This window comes from Pseudophryne corroboree, chromosome 3 (assembly GCF_028390025.1).
Source record: "Pseudophryne corroboree isolate aPseCor3 chromosome 3, aPseCor3.hap2, whole genome shotgun sequence".
Taxonomy (NCBI): domain Eukaryota; kingdom Metazoa; phylum Chordata; class Amphibia; order Anura; family Myobatrachidae; genus Pseudophryne; species Pseudophryne corroboree.
This window is the reverse complement of record NC_086446.1, coordinates 414,994,956-415,009,421: the sequence shown is the minus strand read 5'-3', so window position 1 is coordinate 415,009,421 and position 14,466 is coordinate 414,994,956. Positions and strand designations below refer to the sequence as shown.

The following is a 14,466-nucleotide window of genomic DNA, read 5'->3' as shown; positions in this document are numbered from 1 at the left end:
GGCATCCATGACTGCGAGCGGACTTGGCGTTGCTCCTATACTGCTAGCGGCACGCCAGTTTCCTAGTCGGCACGTTGGTCTGGCTGCTGACACACAAAATCACTTATAGTTCTAGGTATGGATTATAGGAATTAGTTAAAAATGGTATGATAATAATACGAATGTTCAAATATATATATTTCTCTCTCTCTCTCTCTCTCTCTCTCTCTATATATATTTATTTTTTTCTTTATAGAATAAATTGTCCCGTGCTATAGTGTCTTAATTTTAGGAATATTGGTTTTAGGTGTATCGGTATAGCAATATGAAGGGGCGTGATATGTAGATATGTTTAATACTATGCTTGGTTTACGTATAATAAATTATTTAAAAAGAAGTTTGAAAACCTAAGATCAAATCTAATATTTAATAAACTATAGTGTGTATTATAGTTACGCTATCATTAGTACTGTATATCTAAACCTCTATATGTATCTATATATACACTTTCCTTCCCCCACTAAGGGGTGTGTGAGACTATTAGACTATAGATATACTGCTGTGCCAAAGTTTTTTTGGTATAACTGTATTATCATGGGTTTAGTGCTATTCTGTCCGCATGACATAAAATGCTTTTTACATGTGATAAATTGATATTCATATGATAAATTTTTAAGTTACTTATAAATGTTTTTTATTAGACCACGTTTAGTGAAAAACTCTGAGACACATTCTATCTATGTATGAAAGTAAGGATTCCAGTGCACCTGTTGAGCCTCCATACACACCTGTCTTTACTAATTACAATAGGACAAGGTATAAAAGATTAAAAAAGCGCTAGGAGAGGAACACTCTGCCTCTTGAAGAAGCCGCCTGGGGTGCGGAGAGGGTACAGAAGAGAGGGCCGCACTGACCACTAAGTGCCCAAAGGAGAAATATATACACCCACATTGCTGTCTGCTACAAGTTGCTGGTAACTTGTTCATTTGTGATCAGACTATAACATCCAAACCTTCCTCTGCACCTGGAATTTACAAATATTCCACCCTGCTGGGCATCGCTCACTTGAGCTGGGGGATCTGCACGGCGGCCCGATGCACTTACATTGTGCCGCATTGAAGGGAACGGCTTCCATCTGAACGTGCCGCTGACGGATGTCTCACCCGTGCACAGGGTGATAATAAGCGGCTTTCAACAACTTACTTCGTGCAGTAAGGAACCACAGCGTTTCAGTGAGTAGCAGCAACCATACGGTTATATAGTCTTTATTTACTCCATGGAAACAATCACTTAATTTTGGACACATATATATGGTCAGAGACGCTAAATATACCAGTTGGAGGATTTATTCCTATTTGAACTGTGAGATATGGAACTATTTTGAGAGACTAATCCAATCTAATAGAGAGTGTATCTCTCTGTAAATTCCCAGCAACCCTTTCACGGCTCTGTTCAGCGCCTACAAACCTCTTTTTTGTTTGTTTTTCCAATTGCCATAGGTTTGGGCAGCAGTATAGCGCCGTGTTTTAAACATGAATGTTGGTTGTTATGCGGATAGAATACATCGTAGACATGAAATATTAAAGAAATATACTTTGGAGAATGTGAATAAGAAAAGAGATGATCCTGTTTATGATGGGTTCTTTCAGGATTCCAGCAGACTCGAGGAATTACTGAAAGCAGAATATAGACATTGGTGGGATAAGACTTCCCTCACTAAATATATAGAAAATAACAAAATTCCTCGAGGTCTGCGTATCTTTAAGAGCCTATCATTTCAGGATAATCCAGAACTTAGAACACAGTGGGATAATGTTCTCGATAAATGCTCTATGGCATTAATGCAATTATTGATTGAGTATAGAGAATCCAAACTTATAGAAATTGAAAAAGAAATTAAGACTCTACAAGAACAATTAGGTAAACATAAGGAAGAGCCTTATTATGAAGAGAGAGAGAAGTAATATTTAATAAGAGAATAGAAGAATATGAACGAGAGATTATTGAGAGAAAATAAAATAAATTTGCAAGAGATTTATTAGATTATCAGTCGGATCGTGTGAGAAGTTTCTCCAAAATTCAGACGTGATAAATCTTTTACTCCTTCAAAACCCAAACAAGGGAAATCTCAAATTAATGTTCGAACAAAGGATATGGGTAGGGATGAATTTAATTTCCCTAGGTCCACCGAACGGTATCCTAACCGTGGAAGGAACCAGATGAGAAAATCCCATACATACCCTTCATCATCACTCGGGTGGAGGGAAGTTCGTCACACTAAGTGGGAAAAGAGATATCCTAATTATTACACTAAATCTAACTATGAGTCTAAATCCCATCAGGAATCTTTTTTAGATCCAAACAAGAGACCAGGGAACCATGTTCCCCTCTCTCACTTTCAACATTACAACAGATACGAACCCCTGTCAGGGACTCCAAAAAGGACAAGAGAACAAGAAGAGGAAGACGAGGGGGATAGAGGGGGAGGAAGAAAGAATCAGCGGTTTCATTAGGTGCTGATGCGGTTTTTAACCTCTCTTCCAAACCCCTGAACCAATTGGAAACTAAGATAGTAGCCAAGGGTATGAACTTTGCCCCTACTTCAAAGCCAAATTTTTTTGAACTTTTTATAGAACTCAATAGGTATGTTAGGAGTTTATGTAGAGAGAGATTTTTTGCTTGTACTAAAAAGAATTCTGGAGTTGAAACACAAGTAATCTTGGATAGAGATGACCAATCAGGCCTTAATATACTTAATGAGTTACTTATAGAGAGTGCAGTGTGTGAGACTCAGGCTACACCAGAGAACCTAATGTTTGATATTAAGAACACTTCACAATCTTTATTTAAAAATAAATCCCAATTTTATCCTTTACAACATAGGACTAGTGCCATTGAAACTTTTTATAATAAATCTCTAAATGATTTTCGGTTACTGTGTGATAGTAAAATACCTTCTTGTCTGTATAACCTAACTAGTGAATAACGGAATATCCTTAAACAGCTGGCTAATGATACCACAATCACAATCACACCGGCAGATAAGGGGGGGGGACTAGTGATTCAGGATACATGTGATTATGTAAAGAAAGCTAGACGTCAATTACTGGATGAAACATTTTATCAAGTGTTGGCTCTAGATCCCTCCCGCAATACCAGTTGGAATTAAAAACCCTACTGGAAACTGCCAAAATTAAGGGTGTGATTGCTCAGGATGAGTTTAATTTCCTCTACCCCCTCCACCCTATCGTCCCGACATACTATCACCTCCCTAAAATTCACAAAACACTTCACGAACCCCCGGGACGACCTATTATTTCTGGGATAGGGGGCCTTACGTCTAATTTATCCTATTATGTTGATCACTTTTTACAACCATGTGCGACATCTCTGAGGTCTCATATCCGAGATACTACTGAGTTTATTCAACTTGTGGAAGGCCACAAATGGGCCCATGATTACATATTGATTACTTGTGATGTACAAGCATTGTACACCAATATCCCACATGATAGAGGTGTGCAAGCTGTGGATAAAGCACTTATAAAAACCGGAATGGACTCAGAGATGAAGCGCAATTTTATCACTTCAGCTATTTATTTTATTTTGACACATAATCACTTTTTATTTGATCACTGTCACTACCTACAGGTCCTCGGTACAGCGATGGGGACCAGGTTCGCACCGAGTTTCGCCAACATCTATATGGGTGACCTCGAACAGGCTTTGATCTGGGAGGGCCCATACTCTGCGAACCTGATCCTCTATTGTCGCTATATCGACGACCTGTTCTTTATTTGTAAAGGGGATGTTAACACAGTTATGGATTTTGTTGAATTTTTAAACACTAATGAGTATGGTTTGTCCTTCACTTGCACACACCACCCTTCACGTATTAACTTTTTGGACGTTACGGTGGAGGTGGTAGAGGAGAAACTGATGGTATCATCGTATAAAAAACCCGTTGAGACCTGTAGTTACATCCCATATACGAGCAATCAGAAGAAGAGTTGGCTAAACAATGTACCTAAAAGTCAACTATTTAGGATTAGACGTAATTGCACACTAGATTGCACTTTTGCCGAACAAGCTGAGGAACTTATTATTTCCTTGAGAGAACGTGATTATCCTGAGGGTGTATTAGAAGAGGCCATAGCCTATTCACAAACGTTAGACACTAGGAGTATCTTTGAAACCACTAGTGTACAACCATCTTGTGAGGACCCAAATGAGAATGAAAGTTCAGGTACTATTATAGTACGAGATTCCCCTTCACTAATTGAAAAAGCTATTAAGAAACCTAGATTTAATAATAATAAAAATAATAACAAAATCCAGAAAACAAATCAATATAATTTGGCTTTCAAATCAAAATTTAATGTAAAAGCAAATAAAATTTCCTGTATAATTAAACGTAACTATAAATTATTGTTGACTGATCCGATACTAAGTGCCACTCTCCCTGCAAATCCCACGATCATTTTTAAAAAAGCTAAAAATCTTAGGAATATATTGGCCCCGAGTTTTTTCAAGAGATCTCGTGAAAATACTGAAGTGAGTGAACAACCAACATTAGTGGGCTCAAAAGTTATGTTTTTTTTTTTTAGATGTAACCACAATAGATGTACTACATGTACTCATGTGGTTAATAAAATTAAACATATCTCTTCGTCTTGTTCAAAAACAGAATTTAAGATACAATCTTTCATTAATTGTAGCACGCACTTTGTAGTATATCTGCTGCGCTGTTCGTGTCAGATGTATTATGTTGTGCGAACTACTAGGGCACTGAAGCTGCGTTTTATGGAACACAGGAGAAATATCCTTAAGGGATATATGAACCATAGTGTTTCACGTCATTATGCAGAAACTCATGCTAGTAATCCTGCCTGCCTCCAATTAATTGGCCTTGAACAGATTAAGATTACCCCTAGAGGTGGAGACAGATTTAGAACTTTGTCGCTAGGAAGCTGCATGGATTTGGAAACTACAAACTTTGAAACCTCAAGGGTTGAATGAGACTATAGACCTCGAATTTATTTAGTTAATATGTATTGTTGGTTTGGTTGTTAATACGATCTTACCATTTCTCCCACTGAAGTATAAAATTATGTATAGAGAGTAGCTCTTATAGTATTTGGGTGCTTAGAATCTCCCTTTTTTATCTTTATTTTTAATTTTATGTGTATGTAGTGGTTCTGTCAGGTTGGCATCTATGACTGCGAGCGGACCTGGCGTTGCCCCTATACTGCTAGCGGCACGCCAGTTTCCTAGTCTGCATCGTTGGTCTGGCTGCTGACACACAAAATCACTTATAGTTCTAGGTATGGATTATAGGAATTAGTTAAAAATGGTATGATAATAATACGAATGTTCAAATATATATATATTTTTTCTCCATACACATATATATATATATATATATATATATATATATATAAAAAAAATTTCTTTATAGAATAAATTGTCCCGTGCTATAGTGTATTAATTTTATGAATATTGGTTTTAGGTGTATCGGTATAGCAATATGAAGGGGCGTGATATGTAGATATGTTTAATACTATGCTTGGTTTACGTATGATAAATTATTTTAAAAGAAGTTTGAAAACCTAAGATCAAATCTAATATTTAATAAACTATAGTGTGTATTATAGTTACGCTATCATTAGTACTGTATATCTAAACCTCTATATGTATATATATATATATATACACTTTCCTTCCCCCACTAAGGGGTGTGTGAGACTATTAGACTATAGATATGTAAACGAAAAAAAGGAATAAGGTGGTTTTAAGCGACCTGTGGTGTCTAATATTAATAGAAGACTCAAAATTAAAAGAAAAATGTTTTTTAATAAATCTAGTAAGCACCAATAAAAACAAATAAAAAATAGCTCTATTACAAAGAGCCCGAAATATTGCTAAAATTGTGTATAAGACATAAGTTAGTATAAGAATAGTAATACAAACTTAAAAAATTAGACAAGAGAAAAATACGTCCTAAAAGTAGAAAATTGGTCATAAGATCAGCATAAAAAGTATAAAAATAGGATTCTTAGCTTTTTGAGAGGGTATGTATCATAGCACCCAACGCGTTTCGTCCTATCTGGACTTCATCAAGGGGTGACAAACAACTGGGACAGCTCATCTATATATACCTGTATTGGTAAGGAAGTGATAGCTACATCACTTCCTGCCAATTAACCGGTGTCAGATTTCATGAATTGTTTAAATATTTAAAACATGGTGGAAGTACTCCCATAGCATAGTGTAGCCAGGCTTAGTGAAACCGCTTTTTAAATAACTTTTTTTATGTGTTTAAAGTTCGAAAAAACATTGTTAAAGTTCAGAGTCCTGGACTTCCGGTCCGGATCGCGGGTGACGTCACGTCCGCCCCACTTCCGGTATCCGGCATTCTTCACTGCGCATGCGCCGAGTGCGTGTTATGGACGGTCCGTGTCCGGCATCCATTGCGCATGCGCCTGTTCTCCCTTCTGATAGCAGTGGCTGGGAACGTGTGTGTTGTAGCGGCGGCCATTTTTCTGGAGTTCATTTCCTCAGACATTTAGTTGTATAGTCTTGTGGTCGTGGCGGCCATTTTGGATCAGATTATTCATAATGGAATTTAGTGTATGACCGAAAAATAAAGGGAAACAAGTTTCAGAAGGAGATTATTGTGCAGGAGATTATTGTGCAAACATTACGTATTCCTACTTAGGGCTAATGATATTTCAGGTCCCAAGTGTGGACATAATTAAAACATCCAGTACAATTAGATGTATTACTGATAGTTGACAAGAAGACACTGATATTTATAGTATAGTCAGGGTTAATAGTGCTATTGTTTCTAGTCATAAAACTGGTGGTGAGTATGAAAATTACCATTCTCCTGTTGAAGATGGCATAGTAGCAGACATATTTCATACCCAACATAGTATTTTCATACTCACCACCAGTTTTATGACTAGAAACAATAGCACTATTAACCCTGACTATACTATAAATATCAGTGTCTTCTTGTCAACTATCAGTAATACATCTAATTGTACTGGATGTTTTAATTATGTCCACACTTGGGACCTGAAATATCATTAGCCCTAAGTAGGAATACGTAATGTTTGCACAATAATCTCCTGCACAATAATCTCCTTCTGAAACTTGTTTCCCTTTATTTTTCGGTCATACACTAAATTCCATTATGAATAATCTGATCCAAAATGGCTGCCGCGACCACAAGACTATACAACTAAATGTCTGAGGAAATGAACTCCAGAAAAATGGCCGCCGCTACAACACACACGTTCCCAGCCACTGCTATCAGAAGGGAGAACAGGCGCATGCGCAATGGATGCCGGACACGGACCGTCCATAACACGCACTCGGCGCATGCGCAGTGAAGAATGCCGGATACCGGAAGTGGGGCGGACGTGACGTCACCCGCGATCCGGACCGGAAGTCCAGGACTCTGAACTTTAACAATGTTTTTTCAAACTTTAAACACATAAAAAAAGTTATTTAAAAAGCGGTTTCACTAAGCCTGGCTACACTATGCTATGGGAGTACTTCCACCATGTTTTAAATATTTAAACAATTCATGAAATCTGACACCGGTTAATTGGCAGGAAGTGATGTAGCTATCACTTCCTTACCAATACAGGTATATATAGATGAGCTGTCCCAGTTGTTTGTCACCCCTTGATGAAGTCCAGATAGGACGAAACGCGTTGGGTGCTATGATACATACCCTCTCAAAAAGCTAAGAATCCTATTTTTATACTTTTTATGCTGATCTTATGACCAATTTTCTACTTTTAGGACGTATTTTTCTCTTGTCTAATTTTTTAAGTTTGTATTACTATTCTTATACTAACTTATGTCTTATACACAATTTTAGCAATATTTCGGGCTCTTTGTAATAGAGCTATTTTTTATTTGTTTTTATTGGTGCTTACTAGATTTATTAAAAAACATTTTTCTTTTAATTTTGAGTCTTCTATTAATATTAGACACCACAGGTCGCTTAAAACCACCTTATTCCTTTTTTTCGTTTACATTGTACATGAAGCACCTTACCAATGCTTCTTTCTTTGAGGTGTAGCTGACGCCCAAGTAATACTAAGGGAGTGTCTAGAAAAAGGAGACTTTTTGTTTGTAAACAACCTGGACTACATTCTAGTATAAATTGGTATCGCAGTCAAGCGCCGATAAGCTTTCCCCCACCAATCTAGACTATAGATATACAGCTGTGCCAAAGTTTTTTTGGTATAACTGTATTATCATGGGTTTAGTGCTATTCTGTCCGCATGACATAAAATGCTTTTTACATGTGATAAATTGATATTCATATGATAAATTTTTAAGTTACTTATAAATGTTTTTTATTAGACCACATTTAGTGAAAAACTCTGAGACACATTCTATCTATGTATGAAAGTAAGGATTCCAGTGCACCTGTTGAGCCTCCATACACACCTGTCTTTACTAATTACAATAGGACAAGGTATAAAAGATTAAAAAAGCGCTAGGAGAGGAACACTCTGCCTCTTGAAGAAGCCGCCTGGGGTGCGGAGAAACGCGTTGAGGGTACAGAAGAAAGGGCCGCACTGACCACTAAGTGCCCAAAGGAGAAATATATACACCCACATTGGCTGTCTGCTACAAGTTGCCGGTAACTTGTTCATTTGTGATCAGACTATAACATCCAAACCTTCCTCTGCACCTGGAATCTACAAATATTCCACCCTGCTGGGCATCGCTCACTTGAGCTGGGGGATCTGCACGGCGGCCCGATGCACTTACACTGTGCCGCATTGAAGGGAACGGCTTCCATCTGAACGTGCCGCTGACGGATGTCTCACCCGTGCACAGGGTGATAATAAGCGGCTTTCAACAACTTACTTCGTGCAGTAAGGAACCACAGCGTTTCAGTGAGTAGCAGCAACCATACGGTTATATAGTCTTTATTTACTCCATGGAAACAATCACTTAATTTTGGACACATATATATGGTCAGAGACGCTAAATATACCAGTTGGAGGATTTATTCCTATTTGAACTGTGAGATATGGAACTATTTTGAGAGACTAATCCAATCTAATAGAGTGTCTCTCTATAAATTCCTAGCGACCCTTTCTTATATCATCTATACTATTTATGTATGTATCTATGTAGGTATCAGAGGTTTATAACACCTCAGTTTCATGTTTTAGGAATTATTGTGGTCTATTTTTTAGTGTGTTTATTATTTTTATATCCCAATAAATTGCTTTTTATAGATATAAGCATCATTGTTATTGAGCGCCAACCTGGTGTTTGGTTTTAGTTGCTTTATTTGTAAAGGAGGCCGGCTACCTCCTTACCAGGTGGCTGCCAATTTCAGTGTTACACTTACACGGCTCTGTTCAGCGCCTACAAACCTCTTTTTTATTTGTATTTCCAATTGCCATAGGTTTGGGCAGCAGTACAGCGCCGTGTTTTAAACATGAATGTTGGTTGTTATGCAGATAGAATACATCGTAGACATGAAATATTAAAGAAATATACTTTGGAGAATGTGAATAAGAAAAGAGATGATCCTGTTTATGATGGGTTCTTTCAGGATTCCAGCAGACTCGAGGAATTACTGAAAGCAGAATATAGACATTGGTGGGATAAGACTTCCCTCACTAAATATATAGAAAATAACAAAATTCCTCGAGGTCTGCGTATCTTTAAGAGCCTATCATTTCAGGATAATCCAGAACTTAGAACACAGTGGGAGAATGTTCTCGATAAATGCTCTATGGCATTAATGCAATTATTGATTGAGTATAGAGAATCCAAACTTATAGAAATTGAAAAAGAAATTAAGACTCTACAAGAACAATTAGGTAAACATAAGGAAGAGCCTTATTATGAAGAGAGAGAGAAGTAATATTTAATAAGAGAATAGAAGAATATGAACGAGAGATTATTGAGAGAAAATAAAATAAATTTGCAAGAGATTTATTAGATTATCAGTCGGATCGTGTGAGAAGTTTCTCCAAAATTCAGACGTGATAAATCTTTTACTCCTTCAAAACCCAAACAAGGGAAATCTCAAATTAATGTTCGAACAAAGGATATGGGTAGGGATGAATTTAATTTCCCTAGGTCCACCGAACGGTATCCTAACCGTGGAAGGAACCAGATGAGAAAATCCCATACATACCCTTCATTATCACCCGGGTGGAGGGAAGTTCGTCACACTAAGTGGGAAAAGAGAGATCCTAATTATTACACTAAATCTAACTATGAGTCTAAATCCCATCAGGAATCTTTTTTAGATCCAAACAAGAGATCAGGGAACCATGTTCCCCTCTCTCACTTTCAACATTACAACAGATACGAACCCCTGTCAGGGACTCCAAAAAGGGCAAGAGAACAAGAAGAGGAAGACGAGGGGGACAGAGTGGGAGGAAGAAAGAATCAGCGGTTTCATTAGGTGCTGATGCGGTTTTTAACCTCTCTTCCAAACCCCTGAACCAATTGGAAACTAAGATATTAGCCAAGGGTATGAACTTTGCCCCTACTTCAAAGCCAAATTTGTTTGAACTTTTTATAGAACTCAATAGGTATGTTAGGAGTTTATGTAGAGAGAGGTTTTTTGCTTGTACTAAAAAGAATTCTGGAGTTGAAACACAAGTAATCTTGGATAGAGATGACCAATCAGGCCTTAATATACTTAATGAGTTACTTATAGAGAGTGCAGTGTGTGAGACTCAGGCTACACCAGAGATCCTAATGTTTGATATTAAGAACACTTCACAATCTTTATTTAAAAATAAATCCCAATTTTATCCTTTACAACATAGGACTAGTGCCATTGAAACTTTTTATAATAAATCTCTAAATGATTTTCAGTTACTGTGTGATAGTAAAATACCTTCTTGTCTGTATAACCTAACTACTGAAGAACGGAAGATCCTTAAACAGCTGGCTAATGATACGACAATCACAATCAAACCGGCAGAAAAGGGGTGGGGGACTAGTGATTCAGGATACATGTGATTATGTAAAGAAAGCTAGACGTCAATTACTGGATGAAACATTTTATCAAGTGTTGGCTCTAGATCCCTCCCGCAAATACCAGTTGGAATTAAAAACCCTACTGGAAACTGCCAAAATTAAGGGTGTGATTGCTCAGGATGAGTTTAATTTCCTCTACCCCCTCCACCCTATCGTCCCGACATACTATCACCTCCCTAAAATTCACAAAACACTTCACGAACCCCCGGGACGACCTATTATTTCTGGGATAGGGGGCCTTACGTCTAATTTATCCTATTATGTTGATCACTTTTTACAACCATGTGCGACATCTCTGAGGTCTCATATCCGAGATACTACTGAGTTTATTCAACTTGTGGAAGGCCACAAATGGGCCCATGATTACATATTGATTACTTGTGATGTACAAGCATTGTACATCAATATCCCACATGATAGAGGTGTGCAAGCTGTGGATAAAACACTTATAAAAACCGGAATGGACTCAGAGATGAAGCGCAATTTTATCACTTCAGCTATTTATTTTATTTTGACACATAATCACTTTTTATTTGATCACTGTCACTACCTACAGGTCCTCGGTACAGCGATGGGGACCAGGTTCGCACCGAGTTTCGCCAACATCTATATGGGTGACCTCGAACAGGCTTTGATCTGGGAGGGCCCATACTCTGCGAACCTGATCCTCTATTGTCGCTATATCGACGACCTGTTCTGTATTTGGAAAGGGGATGTTAACACAGTTTTGGATTTTGTTGAATTTTTAAACACTAATGAGTATGGTTTGTCCTTCACTTGCACACACCACCCTTCACGTATTAACTTTTTGGACGTTACGGTGGAGGTGGTAGAGGAGAAACTGATGGTATCATCGTATAAAAAACCAGTTGAGACCTGTAGTTACATCCCATATACGAGCAATCAGTAGAAGAGTTGGCTAAACAATGTACCTAAAAGTCAACTATTTAGGATTAGACGTAATTGCACACTAGATTGCACTTTTGCCGAACAAGCTGAGGAACTTATTATTTCCTTGAGAGAACGTGATTATCCTGAGGGTGTATTAGAAGAGGCCATAGCCTATTCACAAACGTTAGACACTAGGAGTATCTTTGAAACCACTAGTGTACAACCATCTTGTGAGGACCCAAATGAGAATGAAAGTTCAGGTACTATTATAGTACGAGATTCCCCTTCACTAATTGAAAAAGCTATTAAGAAACCTAGATTTAATAATAATAAAAATAATAACAAAATCCAGAAAACAAATCAATATAATTTGGCTTTCAAATCAAAATTTAATGTAAAAGCAAATAAAATTTCCTGTATAATTAAACGTAACTATAAATTATTGTTGACTGATCCGATACTAAGTGCCACTCTCCCTGCAAATCCCACGATCATTTTTAAAAAAGCTAAAAATCTTAGGAATATATTGGCCCCGAGTTTTTTCAAGAGATCTCGTAAAATACTGAAGTGAGTGAACAACCAACATTAGTGGGCTCAAAAGTTATGTTTTTTTTTTTAGATGTAACCACAATAGATGTACTACATGTACTCATGTGGTTAATAAAATTAAACATATCTCTTCGTCTGGTTCAAAAACAGAATTTAAGATACAATCTTTCATTAATTGTAGCACGCACTTTGTTGTGTATCTGCTGCGCTGTTCGTGTCAGATGTATTATGTTGTGCGAACTACTAGGGCACTGAAGCTGCGTTTTATGGAACACAGGAGAAATATCCTTAAGGGATATATGAACCATAGTGTTTCACGTCATTATGCAGAAACTCATGCTAGTAATCCTGCCTGCCTCCAATTAATTGGGCTTGAACAGATTAAGATTACCCCTAGAGGTGGAGACAGATTTAGAACTTTGTCGCTAGGAAGCTGCATGGATTTGGAAACTACAAACTTTGAAACCTCAAGGGTTGAATGAGACTATAGACCTCGAATTTATTTAGTTAATATGTATTGTTGGTTTGGTTGTTAATACGATCTTACCATTTCTCCCACTGAAGTATAAAATTATGTATAGAGAGTAGCTCTTATAGTATTTGGGTGTTTAGAATCTCCCTTTTTTATCTTTATTTTTAATTTTATGTGTATGTAGTGGTTCTGTCAGGTTGGCATCTATGACTGCGAGCGGACCTGGCGTTGCCCCTATACTGCTAGCGGCATGCCAGTTTCCTAGTCTGCATCGTTGGTCTGGCTGCTGACACACAAAATCACTTATAGTTCTAGGTATGGATTATAGGAATTAGTTAAAAATGGTATGATAATAATACGAATGTTCAAATATATATATTTTTTTTCTCCATACACATATATATATATATATATATATATAAACCAAAACCCCATTATTTATTTAGATGTATATTAAAGCATTAAGGTGAATGAAATTGCTTAGGAGAGTGCTGGGTTCTTTGTTTGGTATATATATATATATATATATATATATATATATATATTAAAAAAAATTTTCTTTATAGAATAAATTGTCCCGTGCTATAGTGTATTAATTTTATGAATATTGGTTTTAGGTGTATCGGTATAGCAATATGAAGGGGCGTGATATGTAGATATGTTTAATACTATGCTTGGTTTACGTATGATAAATTATTTTAAAAGAAGTTTGAAAACCTAAGATCAAATCTAATATTTAATAAACTATAGTGTGTATTATAGTTACGCTATCATTAGTACTGTATATCTAAACCTCTATATGTATATATATATATATATACACTTTCCTTCCCCCACTAAGGGGTGTGTGAGACTATTAGACTATAGATATGTAAACGAAAAAAAGGAATAAGGTGGTTTTAAGCGACCTGTGGTGTCTAATATTAATAGAAGACTCAAAATTAAAAGAAAAATGTTTTTTAATAAATCTAGTAAGCACCAATAAAAACAAATAAAAAATAGCTCTATTACAAAGAGCCCGAAATATTGCTAAAATTGTGTATAAGACATAAGTTAGTATAAGAATAGTAATACAAACTTAAAAAATTAGACAAGAGAAAAATACGTCCTAAAAGTAGAAAAATGGTCATAAGATCAGCATAAAAAGTATAAAAATAGGATTCTTAGCTTTTTGAGAGGGTATGTATCATAGCACCCAACGCGTTTCGTCCTATCTGGACTTCATCAAGGGGTGACAAACAACTGGGACAGCTCATCTATATATACCTGTATTGGTAAGGAAGTGATAGCTACATCACTTCCTGCCAATTAACCGGTGTCAGATTTCATGAATTGTTTAAATATTTAAAACATGGTGGAAGTACTCCCATAGCATAGTGTAGCCAGGCTTAGTGAAACCGCTTTTTAAATAACTTTTTTTATGTGTTTAAAGTTCGAAAAAACATTGTTAAAGTTCAGAGTCCTGGACTTCCGGTCCGGATCGCGGGTGACGTCACGTCCGCCCCACTTCCGGTATCCGGCATTCTTCA

The 14,466-nt window shown here is 36.8% G+C and overlaps 1 protein-coding gene across 3 annotated transcripts in view; it reads right to left on the bottom strand.

Annotated features, from left to right (window-relative positions):
• RALY (RALY heterogeneous nuclear ribonucleoprotein) overlaps positions 1–14,466 on the bottom strand; it is a 422,461-nt gene that overhangs the window by 134,741 nt on the left and 273,254 nt on the right. The gene's annotated exons all lie outside the window — the stretch shown is intronic.